Source organism: Oxyura jamaicensis, chromosome 1 (genome assembly GCF_011077185.1).
Source record: "Oxyura jamaicensis isolate SHBP4307 breed ruddy duck chromosome 1, BPBGC_Ojam_1.0, whole genome shotgun sequence".
In the NCBI taxonomy this organism is placed as follows: domain Eukaryota; kingdom Metazoa; phylum Chordata; class Aves; order Anseriformes; family Anatidae; genus Oxyura; species Oxyura jamaicensis.
This window is the reverse complement of record NC_048893.1, coordinates 124,781,787-124,804,501: the sequence shown is the minus strand read 5'-3', so window position 1 is coordinate 124,804,501 and position 22,715 is coordinate 124,781,787.

Genomic DNA, 22,715 nt, shown 5'->3' with positions numbered 1-22,715 from the left:
AAGTGTGAGGTAGTTTCCACCTCCCCAGTTTAAGGTAAACTTCCTAATTTTAACTGTGGGGTAACAAGTTCCCCCCAAAGGCCATGGTTATGGCACCATTTTCCTTCTGCATAGCTCTCATGCCAAGAGCTAAGGATGCTGCTGGTCCTGTTCCTTTCCTGGGAGGAAGAGAGACCAGTACCAGCAACAGATTATTAGGGTCACAGTCATTTATAAAATCTGTTTTCAGAGAAGACTGTTACTGAAAAAGTGCATGATACCCTGTCAAAACACGGTATTTTTTAGCTTTAGAACTGTATTTTTCTTTGAAATTGTATTTTTCACACCTCTCTCCATGTTTATTTCCTTCTCAACTTATATCCCTTTCTAGTTGTGGTGCCTTTCACTTAGGAGTATGTTTCTAACAGTACACCATTTGTTCTTATGCTCAAGCAGACCCTGGGTAAATATACCAAAAGAGCATACTGTCCCTATGCAAGACCGAGAACAATGTCCTTTGGCTTTCAAGTCCTAGCAGCACTTGAACCAGCCTCTCCCATGCCCCCAAACCTCTGTTCTTCAGGGTATTTAGCCAGAGATAGAAGAGCCACATTTTCTTTTACATGCTTATTATTTTCCTTCAAGTGAATATGAATGAAAATGAAACAGATCTGATAAGCTCTCTGTGCGTAGGATACAGATAACCTCTGAATGAAAGAATGCTGATAAAAAAAAAAATGGTACTTTAAAACAATAGCCATTTTTCTTTTATAGTATCAGATCTCCTTTTATGTGCTTTCCACCAACATTTAAGTAGGTGAATTTTCCTAACATATTTTTGGCCAGAAAATAAATCTGTAAAATGAAAGTCATGTGAAAACACATCTGAGAGTGATCACCTGGGGAGTCTCACTGGCAAGGCTGGTGGGACAAGACTGAAACCTCTTTTGTGGTCTTGGAATTGTTTGGTCTGAGAGGATAAATATGACTGATATGACCAATTATACAGATTGCATTTCAGGTAATAGCCAATCTGTAAATAGTCCCATAGTTCCTCTCTAGCTCATGAATGAGAAAATAGTTGAACTGCAAAAAATAAAATTGTGGTTTTCCAGATTCTCTTCCCAGTTCTGTCTGACAGCTCAGAGAAGAAAGCGTTGGGCTCAATTGCAAATACATGACACAGACTTCAAGTGCAGAGCTTCTGAGTGTGGCCTGGAGTGCTGATAACTGATTTTCATGGAGCAGTATTTTTGCTGTTCAGCAGTTTGATCTGTTATCCTTTTTGGACTGACCTCTCATTCTTTACATTTTCAGATAGTGTCTCTTAGTGAGGAATTCCTCACCCATGAATACAGAAATATAAAAATGTAAATGTCTACCAGATGAGGAGCAGATGAAGGGCTCCTGAAGACCTATTGCCAACTATTCTCATCTCTGTGATAGGGATCTAGTCAACATAAGCATGTAGTTCGCATCTACATTTTTGGCACCTAATGAAATAGCCTTCTTTAAAGTAAACACCTCATTTCCCTAGAGAGACATACATGCCTTTGAAGGCCTCCCAAGAAGATATGCTTTACAGAACAGAAGCATCTAGGTTTCTCTCTATCAGGTGAATAGGAAACTTTGTCTTTTAAGGTGGGAATCACCTATTTTACATTTACTCCTATAATGCATCAGCTTCTAGCCCAGCTAGATGAAAATGGCAACCTACAGACACTGAAAAGGGATGCGAAATTCCACAGAACAATATTTATCTACTCTCTGTGAGTAGATAAATATTGGGCAGTGGCCGGAGCCTCTCTTGGACATGCCTCTCAGTCCACACTGACCAGGCAGCTCCTTTGGAAATGGCCTGAGAGGAGGCAAAACTGCAGGCAAAAGTCCTGGATTTTCATCCGTGAAGCCTCCAGCTCTCACAAAGTTTTCATTGAAGTAATAGCATGTTTAAGATATTGCATGTATGTGCTGACATGCAAAACTTTTTAAAATGCAACACTGATTTTAAATATGTCAAAATTCAGCTGCTGAAATAATGCTCAAATGCAGTAGGATCTGTTTTTTTTTCTTTCACAGCCAAATACTCAAAATACTCAAAAGCACTAATAGAAATAAGGGGGGATGGGTGGTGGTGTAAGCATTACTGGTCTTTTATGCATATAGTTGTCTATTTAAAGGCATATTTATGTATTTATAGGACAAGGCACAGCAAAATACGCGCAGATGCAGACACACACACACACACACATTCATATTGCTGAAATTACATATCAAGTCTGGAGATTATACCAGAAATAGAACCCAGATCTCCTGATGCAAAATCTTTTGCTGTAACCACTAGAGAATAGGTCCTCCTAGCCTTAAAGGCTGTCAGATTAAAATGTAAGAGGAAAAGAATCAGAGGAACTTCAAATCAAAGCATGAAATTGAAAATCTGTCAAGATCCGTAAAATGAAAATTCTCTCCAAAGGAAAATTCTGACACGATCACATTTTCTCATGAAATTGGAGCTGGAAACAAGGTCATTCTGGAAAGGAAAAAAAAAAAAAAAAGAAGAAGAAGGAAAAAAAAAACAACACTCAGCATCAGCCACTTCAGTAAGAGAGTCTGAAGGGTTTTGACAAGTACTGTGTCTAAGCCAAAAAACCCCAGGGCTAGATCTTCTACAAAAATCAGAGAACTTAAAGGGACATTGTCGAAGTTGGTAGACCAAACATTTGAGCTACTTTAAACTCAGAGTAATATAGAAGGGTTCATACTTTTCTTTATTAAAAGGAGCAGCTGAAAGGTATTTTTGAAGAGTATGGTGACAGAGTTTGCATACTTATTTTGTAACTAAGGATAACAGGCTTTGCAACATTTTTTTGCTGGATTTTAAAGCACACATTGTAGGTTGAAAGATTTATTTCTAATTAAAACTTATGCATTCTCTTTCCTTTGCTCATAAGAAGAAAGCTATGGATAAAATCCAGTGGAAAAAAGTGAGTTAAAATGGGACACAGAGAGGGGGCAGGGGAAAAATATGTTTATTTTTAAGTGCAGCATGGCATCATTCTGTTATAAAAATCTGGCACAAACTGATTTTCTGAAGTGCTGAGAACCTACAGCTCCTTTGAATTCAACAGGGGATCGCAGCGCTCAGCAGACTCCCTAGGAAATCAGGGCAGATTACTTCAGCTTTCCAAAATTTAAGCCTGCAAAAATTACTTCACATGTCCTGTTTGGCATAAGTGGTTGCTCTAGCTGGAGTTAATGGGACACGTCATCGTTGTTCAGCTGGCATACGTGCAGAAGATTAGCAGCTAGGTACATACCTCAGATAGCACAGGTGTAATCCATCTCACTGAAGACCAATAAAGGCTGTAGCCTGAGCCAGTCACACCAGGCCCCAGTTAATGGAGGACGCAGGTGCTTCTCAGGCACAGTTCATCCATCCCAAACCCAGCACACAAACTAAAGCATGGCAGCATTCAGGAGCCTGCGTGTGCAGCACAAACAGCAGCAGGATGTTGCAGTGCATGTTGCTGACTTGCATTAATATCACTCTGGCTTTTGATGTGTTTGCTTCTGAGGCTCAGCAATTCTGGGTGGAAAGAGAAGAGTGGTGGGAAGGGAGGGGACAAAACAGGTTAGTATCTTGTGGCCAGCCACAGTTGTTTTTCTGTGCTACTGGCCATGTCTGTTCACCAGGGCCAAGGGTCAACATCACACAAAGAACAGTCTGAGAGGTGGGTCTGTGGGAACCTCAAGAGTTTCAACAAGGCCAAGTGCAGGGTCCTGCACCTGGGCCAGGGCAATCTCAAGCACAAATACAGGCTGGGTGGATAATAGATTGAGAGCAGCCCTGATGAAAAGCACCTGGGGGTGTTGGTTAATGAGAGATGGCTCAATGTGAGCCAGCAATGTGCACTTGCAGCTCAGAAAGCCAACTGTATTCTGGACTGCATCAAAAGCAGCATGGCCAGCAGGCTGAGGGAGGTGATCTTCCCTTCTGCTCTGCTCTGCTCTGCTCTCGTGAGACCCCACCTGGAGCACTGCGTTCAGCTCTGGGGCCCCCAGAACAAGAAGGACATGGAAGTGTTAGAATGAGTCCAGAGGAGGGCCACGAGGACAGTCAGAGGGCTGGAGCACCTCTTGTACAAAGACAGGCTGAGGGAAACGAGAAGCCTTGTTCAGCCTGGAGAGGAGAAGGCTCCAGAAGGCCTTATAGCGGCCTTCCAGTGCCTAAAGGGGGCCTACAGGAAAGCTGGGGAGGGACTTCTTGTCAGGGGGTGTAGGGATAAGACAAGGGGGAACGGCTTTAAACTCAAAGAGGGCAGATTTAGTTTAGATATTTGGAAGAAATTCTTCACTCAGAGGGTGGTGAGGCCCTGGCACAGGCTGCCCAGAGAAGCTGTGGATGCCCCATCCCTGGAGGTGCTCAAGGCCAGGCTGGATGGGGCTTTGGGCCCAGTCTGGTGGGATGTGTCCCTGCCCATGGCAGGGGGGGTGGAATTAAATGAATTTTAAGATCCCTTCCAACCCAAACCATTCTGTGATCTAAGAGTATGTGAGATGTTTGGTTCTGATATGAGATGTGTGGGCAGAAATGGATGCAGATCTAAACCTGAAGGGGAATGGGGACATATAGATTTCTACGGAGTTACAGCTAAGGGCTTCAGGATATACGCACTTTTTGAGGTGAGAATGTCCTTTTGATGGTTTGCTCCCCAGTCCCTGTAGGGAGAGATGTTCATTTTTAGGAATCAGTCTGTATATAAGAAAAAAGGACTGACCCCACTCCTTCAGGTACTGTGTTTCAGTGGCTGCCTGGCTGGCCCATATCATTGTTTTTAATAACGGTAGCGTGGTACGAGTGATAAACAACAGCTCAGGCAAGCGGTGTTCTGCTTGTGCATGAAGACATAAACTCTGACAGATCTGACATTTAATTGCATACATTGTGTAAAACCAGGAGACAGCACTAATCTCTCATAACTCTCCCCTTTTAAATTATGCATAAAGATCATGCTGTCTCTGCTCTAGGTTGTTTCCCCCTGAAGAAACTAATCTCATAGTGAGCTGCCCCCATTCAAACGGACCCTCCAGCAAAACCCAGGGATGAGTCAGCTTTTCAGGCAGCAGAAACAACTTTGTTCCCTGCAAGTGGCTGAGGAAGTACTTAAACTTTCACTCAAAATTAGCGCAGCTTGGTTCTTTTTATACTTTTTTTTTTTTTTTTTCTTACAGCTGATGAATCCTTGCAATTGGCTTCATAATGTCATTTGGACTTTCACACTTTGCAGTTCACTCTGGTTCGGCTCTGATTTCCAGTTGAGTCTGATGGTCTATATCATCCTGCTTGCCATAGGGATTGGCAGTGTCCCACTGTCAGTGCAGGCGGTTTATTTCATCTTACTGGACCTTTCATTTTCTTATAGAAGAAAAACTTTGGAAAAAAAAAAAAAAAAGCAACACCCCATATACAAGGACAGCAAGTCCCCAGTAGTCAGGGTTGGTAAATGTAGATAGGGAGGCAAGGTTTAGGTGAAGCTGAAGGGGATGATAGTAAGTGTTTTAATTTTTGCCAGGACATTCTTATTTCTTTACCTGCCAAAAGCAAAAGTGTGACACACGAAGCTGTCTGTGATTGTCTAATCTGATTTGTTTTACTGTTGAGGTTTTAGTGGAGGGACCTGGGGAGAAGGAATGTGTCTCAGAAACTAATCCTTTTCTGAGGACTGAAAGTACACCCTCAGGTTTTCTGCGGACGGTCACAAGAATAAGTTAATGAGGCCTCCATGGAGGTCAGCCCAAGTTCAGAGCCTGTTTCAGTCTGTTCATTTGACATTGGGAAGGAGATGAACTTGGTGGTTTGGTGGAGTCGTCTGGAATATGCTGTGACTATGTCCTCAAGTATGGGGAGACTCTCAGGAGAGAGCTATTTCTCAGTTTAGTCACTTTCTCAGTTTCTCCTGTCCACACAGCTGCAGTCTGTCCCCATACAGACTGTGCTCATTGAAATTATCATTTACAAATTAGCATGCTAACATCCACTTAAACTATTATTCCCAGTTTTTAATCTTTGAATAGCTGAACCTGGATTCTCTGTGTTTAAATCATGCTCCTCCTTCTCCCTAAGACAGTGCAGGAGCAGCTCCTTGGGTCTCTTTAATATTTCTGCGTGATGAGAATAACTTAGTTTCTTGCCAGATGCTGAAGATGCCACCATCATGCATTTCGACTCTATAACTAGAAGGCAACCATACAGATCTTCTCTTTTTCAAAGCAATTGTTCATATTCTTTGCCATCCATCTCTTGGTTTGATTTATATGAAAACAAGACAAAAAAGTGATCCAGCTGTAACCAGTGTTGCTTGTTTTTCTAGAGAGCTTGGACCAAGGGATCTCACACGCACATTTCAAGTAATGGGTTTTTAACGGGTTGTTTGCAGGGAAGATTTCTTTGCTCCTTGAGTATTTGAGGGCTGTGCTTGATCAGTCCTAGTCCCTGCCATGAGTGAGTCTTCTTCCCCACCTGGGTGACCTCTGCATTTACAGATAGCCATGATTTCTACCTTGAACGATTTTCTTTCCTCTGTGAAGAGTAAATGGTTTGCTATGGACCAAATTTTCCCAAGCGTGATTCTATCTGTAGAGGTGTGGATCAAGGCATAGCTCATAATCCACACAGTGTATCCCAAATATGTGTTTTTGTGATGAAAAATAGTGAAGAAAGACAGTAACAGTATAGAGCTGTGCTTAAAGCCACAGGAGGTGCAAAGAAACTCAAATTTCCTAAAGCTTAACATGCTAGGATATACTTCAGTTATATGATGTCATACTTCAACAATGTTTAGAGCAATCCTACCTATGGCTTTAGTTCAGGTCCATTTCCAACAGAAAGATGTAAAACAGGTAGCAAAGGCGGCACTTAAACTTCAGAAAGGCCTTGAATAAAGTTGACAGAGACAGCAACAGGAAAATCATGTTAAACGTTTGAGAATTAGTTAATGTTATGCAAATCTGAATCTATTATTATTCCCCTCCTCATTTGTCACTGGAAAAATCTTCAAGGAGAATGGGATCTCTGTCTCTTAGGTGACCCTTTACTGCCAGTACAGAGCCACGATGCTCAGCACCATGTTCCTGCAGTGCTATGAGCCCTGTGGGACTCGGCTCGTGTTTTGACTCCAAGCCGATGGGAGAACAGTAGTGGCACTGTATGTGGTGTCATCCTCTCCTCTGTGAGCAGAACCCTTTATGGCATTATAATTATTTCTTAGTAATTAAGATCGTACCCCAGACACGAGAGAGACACAGGGGAGAAGAGCAAACCTACCTTAGGAAGTTGGGTTTTAAAAAGCATTTTGGCTTCTGAAGAATTTACAATTTTACTCTGGTGGTAGAGATCCCTGTCTAGGGAATTTAAATCTGCTGACAATAGCCCTGCTTTTCTTTGCTCTCAGGGGAGGGACTGAGAAGCTGTTTATGGGCCTTATGTGATCTGTGAATTGTGATCTGATTGCAATCTATTTCTTTGAAGAATTACACCATAATCCACATGTTGGTCTTGACCTGGTAATCAATGTTCAGTCTTTAATCACTGGAGCTGCTGATGGTGAGTGGGAGCAGAGCTTGCTGAAATTTTTAGGCAAAATTTCTGTAGTAATAGATTTGCCAACATTAACTGTGTATGAATATCCTTTTTAAAACATTATGTACCAACAGAGAACACATTCAGAAACCACAAATCATTCTGCGTTTTCCTGTTCTGAAACAAAATATGATAACATCTCTATGAACATTTGCTGGGGTGAAGGGTGATCTGGCCCTCAGCTCACCAGTAGCATTCTGCCAACCAGAATCATAGCTTGGATGCTATAGAGTGGGGATGTGACAGTAGGGATAGCAAAAAGAGCTTCAGCCTCCCACTGTGGTCAGCCAACAGAATTTGTCACCTGGTTTCATTTTCTGCCTGTCCAAAAAAATGTCTTCAGGCTCTCAGACTTGCAGCCACAGAGGCTGTTGACCTCAGAACAGATCTACTTATTTGGTACAGAGCCTGCGTGGTCTGAACACACTTCATTTGTCTGCAGGAAAAACTGCAGGTCAGCTGGGAGGGTTGCTGGGAGCCTTGCTAGTGTCCCATAGTAAAATGGAGCTGGCTCAAAGGTGTATTTTTTGGCATTCTCTGCTACAATGTTGATCACAAGATAACATCCCACTTGGTGCCCTCACTTGCAAGTCAGAGCCCTCCCCATAGTGTGGAGATGGGTAGTTGGCCCTAGTGTGTGCTGGCCCACCACAACCCATCGCTGGGGTTGAGTTGCTGCCGCCACACCACTTCCTAGATGCATGGAGGGAGGTGGTGTAGGCTGGAGAGAGCCCACAGAGTTTAGCTGCCAAGGCTTTTTACTTCTCTGTCCTTTAAACAATAATTGCAGTCACTGAGAACAAAGTAAAAGCTGTGTATTTCCCAAAATGTTAATGAATGTTAACACCCTAAGCAGTCAAATGCTCCTTTCATAGGCTCTGGGGAAAAAAAAAAAGAAAAAAAAAAAAAAAGAAAAAAAAGTGAAAACATTTTGGATTTTTCATCTTAAATTGTCACAGATTGAGGCCAAAATTGTGCCATTTGTTTTTATGTGGGTAGATTTCTGAAAATGTCAGGCAGTGAGGAAGTTTCTGCACAGATGTAGGGCTGCGCTGGATGAGACCCCTCAAGAGATCCCAACCTCCAGTTCCACCGCAGGACCTCAAGCACAGGCTCTGTACAGGGAGCAGTTCCTTTAAGCTGAGGTTGTTCACAGTACAGGAGTTCAAACATGGGCGTAAACCTCTGTGTGACCAGGTCTGAGGTTATTATCTGTGCAAATGTGGCTGGCACATTGTAACCAGCAATTGTTAAGGAAAGGGTTTGTAGATACAATCACAGTCTTAGCACCGAGGATTACACAAGAAAACAGAGACATCAGGGGAATTATTTTTCTTTTATTGTATTTCCCAGTGCAAGTATTATGAAAGGACTCCACATGCATTTTTTCATCATTTTCCCACAGTCATTTAGAATAATCTCTTGGAATCATCAAACCAAAACTTTATTCCTTCAGGAAAAAATTGCCCACTCATGCATTTGTTTTGTTATGCTCAGTTTTTCATGTGAGCTTCGGCAGTGCCACCAAATGGAAATCACATCGGACCTGGGAAAGCCAGAGCTTATTTGGGGAAACTGCATGCAAAGAGTTAAATGAGTTGCACAGAGCAGATGCGGAAAACAGGCAGGGAGATGCTAAGTCTGGCAGTTACAGCAAGTCCTCTACATCAAACTAAAACCTGCAAAATATGTTTTAAAATTGCCCAGGGAAAACAAGCAAACAAGCAAACAAACAAACAAACAACAACAAAAAAAAACGCATACTCTTCTAATATGGGTCAGAAACACCAATTAGCTGGAATTGTTTCTCGTGATCTGTAGCTCAGCAGCTCTCCTTCAGCCTCCTTGTTAGAGAATCTGCATAAAAATAGCAACAAACAGCCTCTGAATCCTTCAAAACACACATTGGGCTTAAATTCATCTCCCATGGTGCTTCCCTGTGACAGCGGCGATGGCAGTGACGATTAGATAGGGCTGGCACTTCACACCGTGTGTCACTCCTCATTATCCCACGAGAGCCCCTGCGAGAGGCAGGTGCCGGGGAGCGGAAGATTAGGTGCAGTGCGTGTAATCAGGCTCAATCCTGCGCTACCTCTGCAGAGCGATAACAAAACGCAGGAGGCTCTCTCCTCTCCGCAAACCCTTCCCTGATTTCTCCAGGCTCGTCAGCCTGCAGGTTTAATTGCCTCAGTCATGGCTGCAAAACCTCATGGCAGAGACCAGCACTTCCAGGTTAAGGTTGGTTCTGGACTGCAGTCTTGTACTTCTTATGGTTTCTGTCCTCCGAGGAGCACATACCATCCTAATTACACAGCCTTAAACCAACACACAGAAGTCTCCCTCCCTCCCTCCCTTCCATGCAGATGCTAAAGCTTTTCTTCCTCGGTTTCAGTAGATCCTCTTTAATTCCCTCTAATGGCTTTCACACTCGCCGCAAATAAGCAAGTGAATTTTGCAAGTGAATGCACATAATGAAAAAGCAAGGTGTAAGGCTCTGCAACACAAACGGGATTTTGACACTTGCTGCATTAGTTTTTGTACTCCTTAGTGTGCCAGTCAATGTTCGACAGCGTGGTTGTTAGAAATGGAGCTCCAGTAATGAGATCTGGTGGGCCTTGTGGAAAAAAGACAACCATTTTTCGGTGCCAATTATGAATGAGAACTACTCGGGCTTCCTGCACGCTTTCAGGGACAAATTGCTCCTCAGATCTGAAACAAGAGTGCTGGCTTGTTGGGAGAGAGCCAGGCCACGCTGGGTGAGAAACAGACACCTGGCTACACGAAGTGATTCATGCGCACTGGCCACAGGGAAGAAAACACATAGCTGGCTTTGTGGAGGAGCCGGCTAGGACTTAGAGGCTTCCCAGGCTATCCCACACAGGGGCTGTCTGGGATCAGCCCTTGTGCTGGAGATACACGTGGGAAGCAATAAAGGAGTCAAACAGCAAATAGCCTGAGGATGGTGAGGGAGGACTGTGGTGGCATAAAGGAAAGGCAGAGGACAGTATTCTGCTGGTGGCCACGGTCTGCAATTGTGGGCACCCCTGCTCTGTGTGGCCAACAAGGTCACTTGGCACCTTCCCACACCATAGGCCGTACAATTCTGTTGTGGTGGGATGAAGCACCTGTAGGCAAGACTCTTGCACTGCTGGGAGATGCACTCTAAGCTCTCTTTGACTTTTTTGTGATACCAAAAGTATATCAGTAAGACTCACATTGTTACTGCTTGGATAGATAGGCGTAGAATCACCCCCCCTTGAAATATAAGGATGCTTCTGGCACACAAGGAAGAACAAGCCAGGGAGTGGCCTGTGAAGGAGGCCTCGGTTCCAGCCCATGTTGCATCTCCCTTAAACTGCTTTAAAAGAGTAGCCTTGTGTTTTGCAGAGTCAACTGCAGCTGCCTTCAGTGTGTGCTGAGTCAGGCCTGCGTGGAGAAATACCATTTTCCACCTTGTAGAGGTAAATGACTACATTCAGCACTGTGCTAGGCCTTGGGAGAAAGAAGGAGTTTTTATACTTCTCTGATTTGCCTCGTGTCCAATCTTGTGGGCTCTGAGGAGCATCTCTCCCTCCCCAGCAGGAGTCTGTGGCCTTGCATGAGCTGGGAGGCAGGCACTATTTGGCAACTGTTGATGCAAACATTTCCCAGACCCTGGGGGAAAACATTTAGTCACACAAAAATCCCAGTTGGTTGCTTCATACTTAAACTGCTGCCCTGTGCAGCTGAGAAGTTAATTTGGGAAAAAAAATGGCAGAATGACAAAGTAAGGAAAATATGGTTAAATGACCTTAATTTTATTTTTAACAATTGATGCCTCTGGTGGATATAGTAATACTGGACATAGCCCTCATTTAAAACTCTATCATTTGATTTTTGTAGTCATGAAGCATGTGTTTCTGTGGACTGAACATCAGAATAGAAAAAAAAAAAAAAAAGAAGAAGAAAGAAAAAGAAGAAGAAAAAAAGTCCTCTGCTGACTATTTGCTCAGGAATGGGGCTTGAGCAGGAAGGATGCATCAAGAGAAAAGTATGTTTTTGTAGGTGGCAATTTCTCCTTCTTTGTTTTCTAGCATGTAAACAGTCATTTCTACCCTGTGCCTGTTTGCTTCTTTGCATGAAAATTGTAACCATGATGAATATTTTTACTGTAGTGCTAATTGCAACTGACCTACAAAAGGAATATTGGTTGTTTGGCATCTATTAAATGCCATTGGTTTTCCAGTTTTGCAGCCTGACCCATAAGCTGAACACCGCTGAGCTCTGCTGAACCCTAGACAGGATCATGACCAATTATTGCATCCTTCTCGGGGTGGGAATCTGCCTCTTCTGAGTGTGCAGCCGCTGTGATACCAACATAACCTGAGCTATTGGAAACTACAGCCAGTAAGAAGAGCTACTTCTGCTGTTACTGATCAAGCTGAAACCTGACGGCTGAAACAGTCCCCGTAGGAGGTGTTATCACTTCACTTTCCTGAAATATCACACGTAACAGGTAAGTTCTTCTGATGACCAGACAGGTAGTCTTGCCTATGAAGTACAGTTCACCATCGTTATAGGAAAGCAGAGGGGTAAAGCAGGCTTACAGATACCCTACTGTACAAATTATCATGTAAAACCTATTTTCTACTATTAGGTGGTGTAAAACACAGATACTCACTACTCAGACTGTATTTCACTGCCACATCATGACCCTAAAGGTGAATGTTTTTCATGGACAAATAGTAGAGATATTCAAAAGCCAGAGTACCAGAAAGGTAATTATAGTTTTGCCTACATAGGTTGCTAAATCTACTCTCCAGATCTTAAAAATACCGCAGACATACGTACATGTTTGGGCATTCACAACCTGAACTCTTTCTGCTGTTCTGGCGATCCTGTTGGCCCTCCACCAGGTTCTTGTGGGTAGAAAAAGTGTTCATGTCTTGAGCACAAATCATGCTGTGTTCACATGAAAGTCACTTTTAGAAGCTGTATGGATACACAAAACCTCTTCCCACAAACAGATGTTTGGATCTTAGACAATGAGTTGTGGCTCAGCATTCATTCTCATTACATGAGCATGGAAATCCCAGAGAAACTGGGATCTGGCCACCCTCATAAGCATTCTGGCGTGCCCGCTGGAAGCATAGTGCCTGTGAGTTTCTAGTGGCCTCTTAAATAGCTGCAGAAGATGAAAATGTAATATAACACATACAATAGGGCAGTAGAAAAAGTACATTTTGCAGAAATTTTCTAGAAAGGTTCTCAAGACTTGTGTGTGAAGTGATTAGAAAAGTGTAATAACCATCAAGGCTACCACTTCTCAAGTAAGACAGTGTGGATTGGCTAGGTTCAGTATAGTACTCTGCTTACCAGATAGGTAAATGTTGCTGTTAGCACTAGTGTACCATATAATAGGCTGTATGGTGCAGGCCTCATTTTATGTGCACAAAAACTGAAAGCCAGATGAAGAACTGCAAGGTCTGACCAAGGAGATGCTCCTGATGTGCTTATCAGAGACAGCCTTGCAGGTATTTGGCTGGCCCATGAATGGAGAGGATTTAGAAGTTAAACAAACTAAAGTTTAGTTCATCAGTCAAGCTGAGAACAGGCACATATCTGTGCCTTTCTTTATTCTGTCCTTTATTTTAGAACAAACAAATACAGACAGGCTGTGTTCTTTGGAGTACTCCGACACAAGGACCACCTTCAAATCTTCCTTGCTGTCTGAGGGACAGGCAGGGAGGGAAGAGATGGACAACACGGCATTGGTGTATGAGTGAAGAATTAGCTGTGGAAATCACTGTCTTCAGGACTGATTCGAAGCACTGACTGGCTGTGCAAAATTACCATGCTGCATAATCTGATGACAGCATTGATAAATACAGAAAAGTGTCACCATGTGAAGGGAGAATTCAAACCTGACCCACGTGTAGCAGTGCTCTCGGTGCCTTACCCAGCTTCCCTTCACAGATGGCTGAGGGGGTTTCATAGCCACCAGCTGTTTGTATACTTGGGGGTTTCTTGTAGTTGCTATGGTAATACTTTAAATTTGCATCCTGAAACTTACCTTGTTCTAACCTGCTCATTGTCTAGACAGCCCTTGCTGCAGGAGAGAAATTATACATGCTGTAGAAACTGCAGACTGGATGCCTGGCTTTTTTATAGAACCAGGCAAACAGAAAGTACTTGTCCTACTTTCTAGTCACTAAGCTGAAATTCTTCATGTTTAATTATAAATCAAATAATTGACTACAAAGCTATTGTGGTATGGCCTTCCATGCTGTTGATGGTTTTAATTGCAAACTGTGCTTCAGTAACAAAGGATGAGCCCTAAAGTAGTGGAGAAAATGTCCTACTTTGCCTCTATTTTTACAGTCAGGATGCAGGAAACTTTCCGGCATGCCATTTCTCTCCATGATGGACATGAACAAAGGAGCTGGAGGCCACACAAGATGGCAGTTGGGAACAGGCCAGTGGTGTTGGGACAGCCCAGGAACTTGCTGCAGCCCATTTCTGCTGCCCCTTTTTTGGGGTCCCTCCTCCTGAAGGTTATGGTCCCCCTTCTCAATCCCCAAATTGGAGCTTGCATGGCTCACCCTGGAGTTGGGGACAAGGCAGACCACGGTGTGTGCTCTGGGGGCCTTCCTTACATGAAGCGGCACCTCCAGCTGGTGGTCGTGGAGGGGAGCAAGTAGAGGGTGATGCTGAAGCTCCTCAGTGCCCACGGTGCCACTCATCGCATGAAGAGTCAGACATAGCAGGGACTGCAAGGGGAATTCCCACAGGTGTCAGAGGCTCTCCTTTTCTCAGGCACCAGGCCCAGGGCTGATACAGTTTGACTCCCCTGGGAAAACAGGGACCTGCTTCTGCTCCACCACACAACTGTCTCTTGTTCTCCCACTGCGCACCTCACTGAAGTGCACCATACTCTCAGTAACCTTCTTGTAGATGCTGGAAGGTCTCTCTGAAACCATCTTTTCTCCAGCCTGAACAAGTCCAGCAACACTAGCAACACCATATATTCCAGCAAATATTCCAGCCAGGTGTCCCTCTGCTGAGCTTCGACCACCTCGTTGATGAGTTTCCTGTATCAGGCCCCAGCGCTAGACACAGTACTTCAGATATTGTCGAATAGTGATGAGTAGGTGGAGATAATTACTTTTCTTGGTCTAGTGGCTACATTCCTGTTGATACAGCTCAAAATGCTTTCTTCTTCCCAGATACTACTGCTCCAGGCATTTACTGTTCCCCACGACTACTCCATGAGGTGAGGGCTGCCCTGAGTCCCACAGCCCTCTCTTTTTGGTGGAGGGCAGAGACAAAGCCACAAAGGAGGGATCTGTTTGCCATCTGCAGCTGTTGAATGGAGCCAGGCTACTCTCAGAGGAACACAGGGAAAGGAAAGGAGGCAATGGGCAGGGATGGCAGCAAGAGAAATTTTTATCAGATACAGGGAAAAAAATATCACATGGAGGGTGACTGAACACAGGGTGGCTGCCCAGAGTAGTGGGTTGTCCAACCTTGGATACACTCAAAACTGAACTCCTGAGATCCCTTTTAACATGAATTTTTGGTCAATTTTATAATCTGGAAAACTATTCTCAGAACAGAGTATGGGTGTTTTCATTGAATTGTGTCTCTTCAGCAGTGAGAAAGGGGACCCTTGTGCACAACTGTGCCAGGCAGCAGTGCCTCCATCAGGTCCTCCAGTGGTCCTGGCTGCTCCTTTCCACTTACCCATCCATTTCTTTACCCTCCCCACCAACAACCCACCAGGCTGCAAAAGATTATCTAGAAGAAGATATTGAGAAGGTGCTTGTGGTATCAGGAGAACATGGATATGGAAAAGATGAATGAGATTTTCCTTTAGCAGAGTAACCTGAAACAGGAATGATCTTTACCTGGGCTAGAGCCAGGACCCTCCACATGCTTGGAGCAAGGGGAAGAAAGCTGATGGGGAAGGGCCCTGAGCACTTTGGTACCCAAAAAGGAGGAAGAGGAAGAGGTAGAGCAGTGCTGTCAAAAGTCTCATAGGTAAAAGGCAGTGCTGGGGTAAATACCTGCTGAAAGTAAGGAGAGGTGCACTTTCAGTAGCTTGGGAGAAGCAGGTAGGGGAGTCCTAATCCTTTGTGTTGTGTGGCCAGAGCTGCTTAGGGACTTGCTAGTGGGTGAGAGAAGCTGCAAGTCTCTCCAAGTAATTTTTTTTTTCCTTCTAGTGCCCAACTCTGCTCATCCCTGTGAATCTGTCCCTGCCTGGAAGGCCTTCTCAGAAGCAGCTGTAAACTTATTTGCTTTCTTCTCCTTAGAAAAGAAATATTGAAACCTACAGCCAAGATGGACTGAAAAATGCTCTCCCTTTCACCCACAGACAGGAAGATCTGGAGCCTTTCTTTGTTGAACACAGATGCTGAGCAGGGCCAATTACCTGCAGTGACAAACAGTGTTACAGTGAGTCTTCGGGCAGAATAAATGTAAAATCCTCCAAGTCAGCTATGACATCTTTCAGGCATATTTAGTCATTGAAGCTGAATATCCCCAGCTGTGTTAAACTGTTAAGCTGTTGAGTTTCTGTTTGCAAGCCACTGACAAAAAGTAAGCTGCAATAGTCTTGCTGTGCCTGCTCTTGCCTAGCGTTGCTGAGGGAAATGGAACTTAAAGCCAGGACTGATTCAAGTTTCTTGGAAAAACACCCATGTCCTTCATACCAGTGCTGTGTTCCTGTACCTTCCTGCTAGCAAAGTTTTTCTTTGGCAGCTTCCATGGCTGTGAACCTGTGTGCTGAAACCTTTAAACAGGGACAAGTGAGCTGCTGCTTTATTGTGTAATGCAGTCCCTCTGCAACCTTGCTCTGTTGTGTGCACTGATGTGGCTGTGTACAACGCATCACCTCCATGCTCGGGGAACCTTTTTGGTCTTGCAGTGGCACCCCTCTTCCAGGATCCCAGCAGGGCTGCCCAGCTGCCGGGTGTGTGGCAGAGCTACTGTCCCCCAGGGAAGGAGGGCAGTCATACTTTAGCCTGGTACAGCCACTGCTGGAGTGAGAGCCCTGCTTGGAGAAGTTGGTTCCAGCACAGCAGCGGATTTTTCTTTTCTGGATGTATTTCCCTGCAGCCCCAGGGGCAAACGATGCTGGCCACTGTATTGTGCGAAGCACTGTTGCTGTGATCTGTATAAATTACAGAAAATTACAGAAACCTTTGTTTATTAATCTCTGATTAAAATCCTAAGTATTTGGATGCAAATGAACTGCTTCACTTATCATCCTGGCTAATGGCCAGGCTAGCCCTTACCATGGCAGAACTGGCTAATGTCCCTGGCAGCTTTGCTGCTGTAGGGCCTCCAATCCCCTGGCAAACCTTGCTGAAGACCCCTCAGCTGAATGCTCAACCTCTGCAAGGCGCAGAGCCACCCCGAGCCAGCCAGGGATTGGAGACAACTGTGCCCTGGCAGGGGAGGCTGAGTGAAACCTCTCCCTGCTCAGGTGTGACCAGGCACCCCCTGTCCCCCTCAAAAAAACATGTGCAGCTGCTGAAGCCCACACATTTTCAGCACGTGTATCTGCGAAGCTGCAGACCAGATTTCAAACGGCTGGTGATATATTTCCCTCTCCTTTCCAGGTCTGGTGACAGCTGGAAAGAGTTGATGCTGAAGAGTAAGGCAGACCTGTGGTGGTTGTTGCCATGTTTCTGCACTGCCTGTAGAGCATCTCTCCTGCTGGCCCACTGCAATAACTCCATTTGTTATTCTGCTATTTGAAATAATGACTTTTGTAAAATTATCTTCAAATTCTTGATTTAGTGAATTCTTTTCCTTTTTTTTTTTTTTTTAAAAGTATGAAACAACAGTGTTTTTTAAAATGTATGTATACAAGCAAAAAAGGCAGTGAAAAGGCCATCTTTCCTGTTGTTGTTAAGGAGACTGCACCATCCCCACACGTCGCACCAGCAGTGTGATGTTTCTGCTGGTGTCCAGCCAACGAGCACCTGCAGACTGCTGGGGCTGTGTCCCGTGGAGCTCCCCCCCCCAGGGGTGCAGCGGCAGAGCCAAAAACGCTGTGCTGCTTGGATGGCAGGGCGAGCGCCGGCTGTGGAAGCCAAGCACCGTTTTTCATTACAGATTGCAATCTCTAAGAGACTAATTCCTAATTAGTGACCCGTGGTACAGACATGGGAAGGCGCTGTGAGGAACAGCCACTCCTGAGACCAGTGCTGATGAAGAACGCTTCCCTGCAGACACCTGAGCTGCAAACCCTTCAGTGCCTAACGGGGGCTTCAGACCTGGAGAAGGGGTCTGTGTACCCAGTGACCTGCCTGTTCTTCCAAGGCCAGTCAGTAGCTCTAATAAAAGATGTTTCTCTCCCCACAAACTTCAAGCCTTTAAAGACAGAACAACAGTCCTATTAAGGGCTTGGTTGTTTTTCTATTTAGTGTAATAAGTCTTTTAAAAAGCAAAACTTTCCTGAAATTTTTATGAAAAAGTAATGGTGGGAAGGAGCGATCAGAAACAGACTTCCACAAATCACACTGCAAAAAAATCACATTAAATCTTGTAATAAATGAGCTTGACTGTTCACAAATTCTTTCATACACTGGAGCGCTTTCCATGAAACCCCCCTGCTGGGCTCTTAAAAGCAAATTTACAGAATTTCTGAGTGTTTGGATTTGATCCAAATTGTGCTATTGAGATATAATGCTCCAAAAAAAATCCACTGCTATTTTATCTTACGCTGATAATATGATCTAATTTGATTGTTATTTTTTTGCCCTTAAATGCATGAAGTGAATTAGCCTGGCTAAAAGGGAGTTGAAAATAGATCATCGGAACCGACTGAAGCAGGTACCCCTTAAGAAAATAAGCTCTTAACTCCCTAGGCAATTCCAAAGCTAGGAAGGAAATACAGTAATACTTTGTGAGGGTTGAGCCTGTGAATAAAAACATGGCTTTTTTCTCTCTCTCTCTTTTTTTTTTTTTTTCCCTCTCACATGGGCACTGAACTGGGAAGTTCCTGCTTAAAACTGTGTCACCAAACCTGGGAGCAGTTTGGAAAGGCTATTTCCAGGGCTGAATTCCTTGATTCCCTACCCTTAGCCAAGGTCAGAGCCATTCTTGGGAGCTCCATGGCAGCTTGGAAATAATCAAGTTACGCCGAATAAATCTTTCAAAAATGCTTTATGTGGAAATACATGAGGAAAGGATACCTTCCCTTCTAAGATGTTTGCTTGTGTATTAAATACTTTCCCCTGTGTCAGGAGAGCCCAGCAGGCGCACACAGCCCAATGCATATAGTTTGTCAAAGCTTAATGAACTCTTTGGTGGATGTTCTTTGTGGCTTTGTGGGGATTAGGCTAGCAACCACACTTATGCTTCAAGGTGAAATGAATCAGTCTCCGCAGGCAACCTGACTTCCAGAGTGTTTTCGTAGGAAAGTCTCTCTCAAAAATTTTTGTTCTCTTCTTTTGCCTTCTTTCCGCTCACCCTCCTCTACCCTGTGCATATACGCACAGTTGGCACAGCTATCCAGTGCTTTTTTTAAAAAGGAGTTTCACAAAGCTGAGAAGCAAGAGTGCACTTGGCTGCAAAAATATATCCGGTAGGGACCTCTCCTGTCTACTGGGCAGCTATTGCCCAGTGACAATGGTCCAGTGACTTCTGGTGTGCAACTCACCTCCCCTCCAAAAAACAAAACAAAACAAAACAAAACAAAAACAAAAAACAAACAAACAAACAAAAACAAACAAACAAACAACAACAACAACAACAACAACAACAACAACAACAACAAAAAAAACACAAAGAAAAGCAAGCAAATCCAGAAGAGATGATTTCGAGGGGGGTGTTGGGGCATGGGGATGGAAGTGTCCTCCATGTGAAGGAAGGAAGCTCAAGCACAGAACACACATATTGTAGAAATTACTCATTTTCCTCAGAGGTAGGGAGCTGCACTTCCACTGAAACTTTTGGAAGAAAACTCAGAGTGTATGTGTGCACAGAGATAAATCTTCTGCCCTCTTCTATCTATTTGACAGCATCCATAGTGCAGCTTCACACACCTCATGCACACCTTTGCTTTGGCTGCTGGAAACCTGGTCCCTGTGTGGATGCACTTTCTGAAAATCTCCCACCGCTGCCTACATTCCTTTCTCCAGTTGTCCTGTCTGTCACCAGAGCTGTGCTGGTGCTGGGCACAAAGGCGGCACCTTCAGGGAAAGCATTTTCATCAGTACGTCAATTTCCTGAAGCAGGACAGGTCTGAGATGGGTTAGGATTTTTATTTCTTACGGCTTGTTTCTGTGGGCAGAAATGCATGGTATGGAGCAGTGCTGCAGCTGAAGGAGTGAAGTGCTGACTGCATGTTCTCCAGATGCTCCATTCTCTAACCAGAACAATGGGAGATTAAATGCTCTTGCTCTCCAAGACTGGGCTTGGTCACATCCCGCTGGGTTAGCAGGAGAGGGGTGAAGACACGAGCATTTGTGATGCCAGGGTGGTGGAGTAGGTGTTTATGCAGAAGTGCTATGGCAATGAGTCCTTCGGCATTTGAGTCCATGTGGCAACAGTTCCACAGCAAGCTGCATCTGGAAGGAGGGGCAGGGCAAGGACCGACACAGTTTGTGGTGTCACCACCTGTCTTGCTGACCATCCCTTCTTTGTGCTGAGCCATCAGGTGACCATCTGTCTGTGGGGAGCAGTCTTCATGTGCTGAGGCATGATGCTCAATGAGAAAAAAGCAAATAGCTGTAGATCTAAATACTCCTCTGTACTGAAAGGAGCAGACGCGGTGTCATATTGGTTAAGGACCGTATCTCACAGTGTTTCTCTCCCAGTGGTATTAGCCCAAGTGTGTGCTCATACCCCAGTAACAGAGAAATAGCTTATGCACTATTTGCAGCACAAGCTACATACCATAGAAGAAAGCTGCAGGGCATCTGGATAATCTTTTTATCTGCCCATACCTTCGGCACCCAACACAGCCGCTGCAAAGCAGCTACTGCCTCCAAAGCAGCAGGATGCTGTGTCACCCGTAGCCTCTCCTTTCAGCTCCACTTGAAAGGGATTTTAGATGGGTAAGACCAAGGCACTCACTACAAATCACTTCTAGGGTTTCTTGGGCTGCGATGTGGGTCTCTCCAATTCCCTCCCTTGTTGTTTCAAACTCCCTGTGATCTGTGTGGTCTGACCCAAACCTCCAAACCACAGGAACAAATCTAGGGGAGAGTACAAGTCCCTGGCTGTTCTGCATGTCTCCAGAACCTCCTTTTTGTGTACTTTTGTAATTATGATTCCGTGCTGTGCTCAAGTGTCACCCATTGTACCTCTCGTCAATGTATGTAACCAAGTTTCCTGCTTTCCATTTCTTAGAGCAATCATCTTTATTTTCTTATTATTATTTTGTTTATATTTTTTTTTTTAGGGAATGCTGATTATGCCCCAAGTTAATCTGGGAAAGACCGCAAAGCAGATATGCCTTTGAGTTTGCTGAGATGTGCAACTCTGAACACCCAAGAGGAACAAGCTCTTAAAAGTCTGAAAGACTTCCAGAGGGTAGGTGCCCATCATGTTCTCAAAAAGCTGCAGGATCGCACCAAACTTTGAAGCATTCGGAATCATTAGTGACAGCCTTAAACTCCGGCATACGCACATGCCAAAGGCCCCTGGCTGTAATACATGCCACAGGATATATTAAACTCTACACGCCATAAATCTTAGATCTTACAAGCTAGGTTTTGAAATGACTGTGAGAGATAGTCTAGCCCAGCATTTCTCGGAGTCTCTCATCCATGCCTCTGCTCAGTCCCCTGGTGTGCTTTTTTTTTTTTCCTGGCAGGCAAGTGTAGCACTATCAGGGCTGCCCGTGTGATTCAGAGCACCTCGACAGATTCCTGCAGGTCTGATCCCTTCCCTGCCCAAGAGCAGGACCAGCTTATACCAAAGCCATTCACAGCAGATGTTTGCCTAAGCTGTTACTCAAAAACAAACAAAGAAAAAACATCCCCTCCCCCCCCCCCCAAAAAAAGGAGATATAACAGTTTCCCCGGCTGATCAATCTAGTGCTTAATCAACCTTACATTAGATTTTTTGTGTTTATCCTAAATCTCCTTTGCGACTATCTTAGCCCGTTATTTCCCATCCTGTCATCAGTGAACACGGAGAACAGAATTATTCCGTCATATTTGCAGATAACTTTGATGTATTTAAAGATTGTTATTGTCTCCCTTCAGTCTTGACTTCTCTAGACTAAACAACCCTATTTCCTTCAGTCTTACTTCATAAATCATGTTTTCTAGATCTCTAATTGGTTTTGCTACTTTGGAGAACTGGATTTGGGCCATCTTTTTTTTTTTTAATTATTATTTTATTTTATTTTTTTCCTTAAAAAATATATATATCTATATCTATATATGTATGAAACTAAACCAAATATTTCAGTTGAGGTCTTAACAGCCCCAAGTAGACCTAAGGTGTACCAAACAGCTTATGACTGGTGCTCCTGGTGCTGTACCCCAGTACGATGCTTGCAGTCCCTGCAGCAGCAGGACACTGTTGGCTTCTTGTGACAAATGGGGTGACGCCCCGCTCTCAGCACAAGGCACGGGTTGTGGTACATCATCTCCCAGCCCTGTGCTGATCTCTTGTCTCCTCTCCATATGTTTCCCCGTGCTGTTGCCTCTTGCCATAGGGGCTTGACTCTTTGAAGCAAAGACCAGCCTTCTGTTCTCTCCCCAGGCAGTGCCTGGCATGACGGAGTCTTGGTCCATGATTAAAGATCCTGAATGTAATGGCAATAGAAATAATGCAGTCTCTACAACTGAGGCACTCCTGTTTGTGGCAAAATGGGAAAGGAGTGGGTTTTATGGGTGTGTTAAACTTTCCTTTTGTGGCTCTAAAAACTGTAATTGAAGGCGGCTTTTAAAAATGAGCTGCTATTTCGTTAGGAAAATACTCTTTTGCTGAGGAGAATGGTGCATTTCTCTCTGTAAAAATGTCACATTTTCACCTGGGGCATATTCATGGAAATTAAAACTTTGCTTCTTGTTGTAAATCTTTATAAATTTCCATGAATTTGCCGTAGGTGAAAATGTGACATTTTTACAGAAAAAAGAAGACGCCAGTT